This window comes from Nannospalax galili, unplaced genomic scaffold (assembly GCF_000622305.1).
Source record: "Nannospalax galili isolate Female #2095 unplaced genomic scaffold, S.galili_v1.0 scaffold27, whole genome shotgun sequence".
NCBI classification, from domain to species: Eukaryota; Metazoa; Chordata; class Mammalia; order Rodentia; family Spalacidae; genus Nannospalax; species Nannospalax galili.
This window is the reverse complement of record NW_008357993.1, coordinates 2477163-2485682: the sequence shown is the minus strand read 5'-3', so window position 1 is coordinate 2485682 and position 8520 is coordinate 2477163.

Genomic DNA, 8520 nt, shown 5'->3' with positions numbered 1-8520 from the left:
AATAAAGGAATAAATATAATTTCTTAGTCCTGCTAGACATACTTAGATTCATATTGTTAAGGATCTCCTTTGCCTGACCTCCATTTCAGAAACACTTCTATGTCTTTTAATTTTCAAGAAGACTATATGTACTGTATAGGGCATGGAAGCCATGCAGAAAGAAAGCACAACCGAACACAATGGACTGGGTTGGAGCCTGACAGGGTCGGCCCCCATTTAAAAGTGCATGTACCTACATTTTCTCTTTGCAGTGTGGGTATTGAGACCTAATATTGCCAGATCTGCTGAAGTGTCAAGAGAAGCAGGAAATCATAGTTTTACTTGTGAAAGTTCTTGCTATTTTAAAAATGCTGGCAACTAACATTTAGAAATGTTGGCAACAGTGCAAAATTAAGAATGGAGGATTCAAATAAAACTTGTCTGCAAATCAGATTTGGCCCTCAGGCTACCTTCTTGTGACATCTGGGACAAACAAAGACATAATGAAACTAATGAAAAAACAACTGCCCTAGTCACAGATGAGCGCACAGATGAGATTTCATGACTTCTGTGTCCCGTATGACTAACTGCGAAGTTAGGTCTTGATCACGGGGCTTGGTCTGCTAGCAAAATAGTGCATTCTCTGTGTTCACAGCAGTGTTGATACCTCAAGAATTGATACACCAGTGTGAAGATAACCTGGATACATGCAACCCTTGGGGGGTTCTCCTGTCACCAACAGTGCCCCATTTTGGGTATATGATGGGGTAAGTCAGAGAGAACTGAGGTCATCTCCCATGTCCCAGTTTACCAGCAGGAGACCTGAGGAAAACCACATAACATGAATGCATCATGGTTCTGACCACACCCAAAATTGGGAGACAGCTACTTACTTAACAAGTTGACTGTGGTTTTGAGTGGAGTACCCAGCAGAGGCTTGAGGACAATGCTAGAACACAAGGAAATTACTTACCTAGATCTTTCTCCAGGCTTTCCTCCTTACTTATTTAAATTTTTTTGTAAATAAGTATGAATAATAGTCTAAATTTATTTAGGAAATTAAATAAGCAAACCAAACAAGAATTATATCTACAATCCTCGATCCTCCAGTGTAAGAAGCCAAAAAAAAAAAAAAAAGCAATTAATACATGAAAAAGTGGTAGGTTAGGTGGGGGAGACTTGTTTGTGATATTTATGTGTCATAAGCGTTGTGTCCTCAGTTTCCAGAGTCAAGGTCAGGCTTGTCAGTGCCAAGTGCCTTGTTCATTTAAGTACAGTTGCAATCCCTGGTGTATGCTTCTCTAATAGGAAATGTAAGTGACCAGGATGTTGCCATGGCTCATCCTTCAGGGTCTCTACCCAAGTGCTCCAGAAGAAAAGAACCTGCAACTCCTTGTACTTTATCCTTTACAACCTGCTATTTAAAAAAAAAAATCTTAATTTTGCAAGGAAGTATATACGTAGAGTTTAACTGGCTTAGATTACACTTACAAAAATTTCCATTTGAGGTTAGGTTAGGTGGTTCATGGGTTAAAGGTGCTTTCCACCAAGCCTGATGACCCACATGATAGAAAGAGAGAATAGACTCCTACATGTTGTCCTCTGACGTCCACAGGTGCACCATAGCATGTGTTCAACCATAGGTATACACACAGAACAAATTAACATGTAATAAGAAAAGAAATCTCTTTTTAACATACATTGTTTTCTCACTGCACTGTCCATCTTTAAAATAAATGAAAACCTGATAGTCCCTTAAACAAATGATCTTAGGAAGTGATATTAATATTAGTAGGATCGGACTTACTCCAACTGTATTCAGAGAAAAATGAGCATAGATGTACAATTGTCCAGAAATTACTTTTTTTGTAAGTTTCTATGACATCCTAGGGTGATAAAAAGATAGTAATCTTACTCTCATCACCAAATAAGTCATATGCATCCATACCTGCGTGTAGGAGACATGGCTGTATTCTTTTCATCACATATAATCAAAAACAGACATGTTTTAAATTCAAGTCATTGTTCCCTCACAAAAAGAACTGCATCAATCAATATATTTCATCATCTAAAAGAAGTGATAACTCATTTATTGGAAGCTAAGCAGAGACAGAGTTAGGATTAAGGAGAATTTTAAATTACTTTTTATTCAAAAATTAGAAATCTTTCTGGAAAAAGTAGATGTGTATGTACTCTTTTAAACTATGAGAAAATGAGTCTTGATGAAGAACCTTTTAAAATGTCAGACAGTGAAAAGAAAATGCTGACACGGCCACCAAGGGGTATGTACGTCTCATTAGACCTTTTAGATGAGAGGAATCGTGAGTATCTTGATGATTGACAAGCGTTGGCAAGCAGGATTTCAGGCATGCCATGCAGGATTTCATTCAGAAAGGTGCTTAAATTTAGTGGCATTAGGGCTTTCCTTACATGGTGAACAATTTTCTGCTCCCACTTGTGACCTAATCTTGGTCCATCTTTCTAATGAATCTTTTGTCTTCTTGTTTAACTTTTTAATTTTTTGGGAACATACATGAGTATTGTATTTACATTGCTGTCACTACTCCCATGCTCCCCCCCCCGCAGTCCCCCTCCCATGTCCTCCTACTCCCTCTTAATTTCTTGTCCTCTTCTTTGATTATATATATAGATAAATTTTCTTTGATTGTATGTGATACACACACACACTCTCACACACACACACACACACACATGCACTGTATCCATTTAGTGGTGCTCATGTGTACCTGTGTTTAGGGCTATGTGTTTGGGATTAGACAACCTCTCAGGAAGCTCCTCCCTAGAGAAAACTGATTCTCTCTCCTTCAACGTCCATTGATTGCCTGTAGCTCTTCATCTTGAGGTGGGACCCTATGAAATTTCCCTCATCTACATTGGTGTGTCAACTGGTTTTGTCATTATGCAGATCTTGTTAGATTATCACACTGTGGTGCTTTCATGAGTGCAGCTTCCCTATCATGTCTAGAATGCATTAGTTAGCAGCAGATGTTTTGTTTCTCTGGGTCTTATACTCTTTCTGCCCTCCTCTTCCACAAGGTTCCCTGATCCTGAGGTGCAAAGGTTGCATCGTGGATGCATCATTTAGGGCTGGGTCCCTCCCAGTCACTTATTCTCTGCATTTTGACCTCTTGTGGAACTTTGGCATACTCTCCTCTCCATCTGTTGCAAAAATAACATTTCTTGATGAGTGGGGAGAGGTTCACTTGTTTGTGAACCTAAGAATACGTATTTAGAATATTGTAAGAAATTACGTTGGCCTAGGAAAGTGACAGTAGTTGATTCCTCTAGGGTCTCTGATCATGTGTTTTTAACTATGTTTATAGTACCATGCATGGATTCCCTCCTATTTAGTAAGCCTTACGTGTATTAGCTGTTGATTACTCTCTAAAAAAGTGCCACTATTGCACCAATAGAGATGATTTTCTGGGCTGGTCGTTGTTGTGGTTCACTGGCTTTACAGCTGGGCAGTAGAAGGTACTATGCAAGCTCCCAAGGGAAAAATCACTTGTCTTCATATGTGTGAATACCTGTGTGATTGGAAATACCTTCTTGTTTGGGGTTTATTTTTTAAATTATGCATAGTGTCAGCTTATAGAGATGCTTAAATTTCTGTATAGCCAAACTTTTAATCTTTTCCCTTATAAGGTTTTTATTTTTCTTGTCTCTTATTTAGGGGATCTTTTCCAGTCTTGGGGTCTAACATATATTTTCTACACTTATTCTAAAACCTTTAAAGTTTTTTTGTTACAGTGAGGATTTTAAAAGTAAAACTTCTTTTGAGAAATCATTTTTATGTGTGGGAAGGTAGATGTCTAGCATTTTTTCAAATAGATATATAATTATCTCTGTATTATTTATTGAATAGCTGCCTTTCCCAATGACTTACAACATCACATGTGATGTACACTCACTTTCCACATGTACATATTTCTCAGCTCATTATTCTGATTCCATCACTGTCATTGTTTGTACTAGTATCCAGTGATGTGTTTACCAATATATTTGGCAGAGATGCACTAGTTTTTCCGTACTATTAACTATTGTACAACTTCTGTACAATTTGATAACCAGTCATTATGTGACATGTCTGAGTGCTTCTCTTCTATTCATTTGACTATTATATTCAAATTCAGACACCATCTAGAAATCCAAGACTTAGGCTCTTATAACCCCAGAGAACTTCTGCCTTGTTAATACCTTTCAAGTACTTATCAAATATTTAGATTTTCATTCCAAAAATATGTATGGCTTTAATTGCTGTGGTTTTGCCATTTATTGATATGTGGGAACTATTTCCACATGCATTGCTGTTCTTCAAGAGTCTCATAGACCCTCTTTATTCTTCTGTGCATTCAAAGGTAAGTTTATCAAGTGAATTTCACCTAAAAATTACTGGAAGAAAAACTTGCAGTTTATTATTTGAATGAAAATGGAAGCACATTGACAGTTTGAGATGTGTTTTATTTTTTGAATCTGCGTGTTTCCTCTTCTCTCTTTTTTGCTTCATTTCTTATCTATTATTTACTTAAAGCACAAGACAAATAAGAAACTGAGATATCAGACTGTGTTAACTGTTTAGTTTCTCACAAAACATTATTATATATTTCCTGAAATCATCTTTAATACATTCTCCTGGCCTCAGCATTTCCTGAAAATTGCTGGATTTAGATGATTGATCAGATTTAAGTTTGATGTTGTGTAGGTGTTTGTCTATATTGAAAATAGTGTTATGTAGTCAAGAAGCAGCATCAGAGTTATGTCTCTGTAACATCAGCAGCCTTAAGATCATAGCTGGGATCCATTAATTCAATAGAGGTTAAAATGATGATGAGATTCAAATACAGCATTCCTTCTTTATGTACTAGATGGACACTATGAAGAGCTCTCATCAGCTGTGTAATTATTCTGAGTTACAATCTGTACAGAAAAAACAAAATACATTCACACTTTTTCTGTCTTAATCTGTTTTTGAATAATCATCCTCTTTAAAATTGATTTTTAATGTTATCTTTAACTCATTGACTTAAGCATATATGATATGCCTTAATCCATCTCAATTTATTGTTATAATAACAAATATGATTTATTTGTAATGAATCATATTTGCTTCATGCTGCACTGGTGTCCCTGGACTCCCCAATCAGGTCCTTGCATTCATTTCCTGTGACTATAATGTCAAATCATTACAATCTGGTCAGCTTCCAGTCATAGAGCTGTGTTCTCTACTGGATCTGGAGCAAGGTGTCAGCAGGTCTGGGCTCCTCTGAAGTGCCGCAGGTATGGCCCTCCTTGATCTGTCCAATTTCTGATCGCTCTGTGTGTTTTCTAGGCTCATGCAGTTTCACACACATGTCTTCCTCTGTCTTCAGTGCCTTCCTTGCTCTGTGTCTCTCCTCTGTGTGTCTTATCAGGACACTTGTCATGGGATTCAGGTCAACACAGATGACACCAGATGATCTGATGTTAGGATTCTTAACTAAGGGCACATTTGCATGTTTGAGGGGTCAGGACATAGCGCTATAATTTTGACAACATCATTCAACCACATATAAGGAGATATTTGAGTTCAACAATCACTGTTTCTGTCATTACATTTTTAATGATTTGATGTTTGAGCATTTGTTTTCTACACGAAGTTTGTGGGAGAACAGAGAATAGGCCAGAACAGAGGACATACTGCATCTTTTCTTCCTTACGAATCCATTTGCTTAGTGTTTAAATTGCCATGAGCAAAGTTCTAGTAGTCCCAAGATGCATGGGAATTCACTCAAAGGCAAAGCAAATGTAAGATAGGAATGCAAGGTCTCTAAGTAGGGCACTCACAGTTCTGAGAAACCGCACTTTCCGTCTAGACAAGAACTTACTTCTAATACGCAAAGCAGAAGGCAACAGCATTTTAACCACACAATGACCAGGGAGACCTGGTGTGTTTTTCCTTTTTTCTCTAAACATGGGGAATAATCCAAGCATTATGAAAATGGCAACATGATGACAGAGAAGAAAGGAAAAACAGAAACCCTTGATTTCTCTTTCATTTATTCTCTCTCTTTCTCTCTGTCTCTGTCTTGCTCTGCACTATGACATGCATGTAGAGATCAGAGGACAACTTTTGAGTCTCATCTTCCTCTTGTTGAAGCAGGATCTCTCTGGTTGCTGCTGTGCTGTATACTCTAGGCTAGTATGTCCAGAAGCTCCAACCATCCTGTCTCTGCCTTCCACATCATAGTAGGAGTGCTGGAATTATCAACATGTGCCATTCCATTGCATCAGGCTTTTTACATGGGTTCCAGGGATTGAATTCAGATGGGCAGGCTTATTTGGCTGGAACTTTTACCTGCTGAGCTACTTCCCAGTCTTTCTTTTACTTCTTGTTTTACTTTTTGAGTAAGTCAAATGTAGAAAATATTGGTAGAAATTGTTCATTATCAAGAAATGAAATAAAAACAGGTAGTTTTATGCAACGTTTCTACTGTTCTGCCAAAAAAGAAATACACATGAATATACCAGGTATGATAGAGAAATTGTGAAATTTCATTTATTCTATGTGTTAAACAACTTTCTAGTTACATTTTAAAAATGGATTTGATCCAAGAGCAGTGTCATGTGTGTATAACATTAGCTGCTCTGGAGGCTTAAGTGAGAGGATTGTAAGTTTGAGGCCAATCTGGAAAATTTAGCAAGGCCCTGTCTCAAGAAAAACTAAATATTCATTAAAAAATGGAACTGTGCAATGTTAAGGTGAATGGCAGAAAAATCTGTTAATAATTACAATTTAACTTTTCATTATAAAGCATGGCATTAAGTAGAATAGAAAATTCAAAGCATCATGATCATGACCAATGAAGAGACGGACTGAAAGAAAAAAAGCTTATATTGCCTGCAATAAAATTTCCCCTGTGTTTTGAACAACTTAATATTGCCCTAAAAGTATGTAACTAGCCTTGGTTCTACCTTTGAGTGATCATTATGGCTCTGATGTCCTTTAGAGTAAACTTGTTTACCATTGATTGCTTTCTAGACATCTGTTATGATAAGGTATCCTACATTCATCTTGGGCTTTTCTTTCCCAGATTCAAAATTGTGTATTTTAAAAAATATTTTATTTATTATTTTTATTTTATGTGTATGAGTGTATTGCCTACATGTATGTAAATTGACCTGTGTTGGTCATGCAATACCCACAGAAGTCAGAGAGGGCATCAGATCCCCTGGAACTGAAGTTAAGGATGGTTGTTAGCAATCATGTAGGTGCTATTGGTCAGAGAGAGATCCTAGAGGTCCTCAAATTCACCAAGGTTATTGCCACTAATGTCAGTTGTACACTGAACAGTTTGGTAAGGCCATGTTGCTGAAGACATTGCATGATGTGAGCATGGGAGGAAAAGAAGAGATGGAGCTGAGACTAAGCCAAAAAACTCCATGCCACATGGGGTCCATTGTTGAGTAAAATCATAGGGGATCCTTTCTTCCCCAACCATCTGCATAGTGCCTTCTTTTATTCTTGATACACCTACAGGTGTTGGCTCTAGTTGCCTGACCCTGCACTGGGCTAAGGAGGCAGGGGGTTTCTCCTCTCCCTGCTGCACTTATTGGTTCCCTGATTCAGGCAGGCCCTGGGTCTACCTCCTGTCTGTAGCCATATCTGTCATCTCCCCCTTGACCACATCTGGTTGCTGGGGGGAGAACTTGGTGAGAAAAACTGCTTCCACCCCTAGTATAGCCTTTTTCAGAAGATAAATGCATCTTATTTAATCTTTGGGGATTCTTAACCACTTCTGGTACTGTTTTTATCCTTTAATATCTTTTGTAAACTGTTCTTCTGGTTTTAAAATCTTCCAGAAACGTCTTAGCACCAAATTTCATTTTCTATCAATTTTTTTCTCTGGGAATTTGGCCTTGACATAAGTCTTGCCACATTTGTCTTCAAATAACCAAAGTGGACCATTTCTGATGTCTGATCTTTTTTATATCTCTTATAGGGTATTTTGTTATTTTACAGACATGTTTTACATGCTGGTCAGAATCATTTAGATGTACCAAAACCTCTCTCACTTTACAAAGATCCTGCCCCATTAAAGGGCTTAGTAAAACCATTAAAGCCCCATACCATTCTTGAGGTCCCAGTTGAATTAAGCTTTCCTTCATATCTCAGGTGAACATAGTCCTATCTGGCCCAGTCAACTGGACATCATATATTGCTTTTCTTATACCTAGTCCTCTCAGTAATGCCTGCCCCTCCTTTATAGTCCTCCAGCCCCTATTAATCATGTTAGTCTCCCTTGGTGATGGCCATCTATCTTTAATGCCTTCAACCAGCCATCCCATTAAGGACTGCTCCCCCCTGCATTGGCCTAGGTTGAACAGCCTGTATCGCAAGGATGGATGGGTGGTTATAAACTCATCTGTGAAGCTTCTGAAGGACTTATACTGCCGTCATTTGCTCCCATGTCCCATACTCTCACAAGCCACTTGGCTAGGGGCTCTCTGCTTGCTTGTAAGTTTTTCCTAGTTTTAACAGTT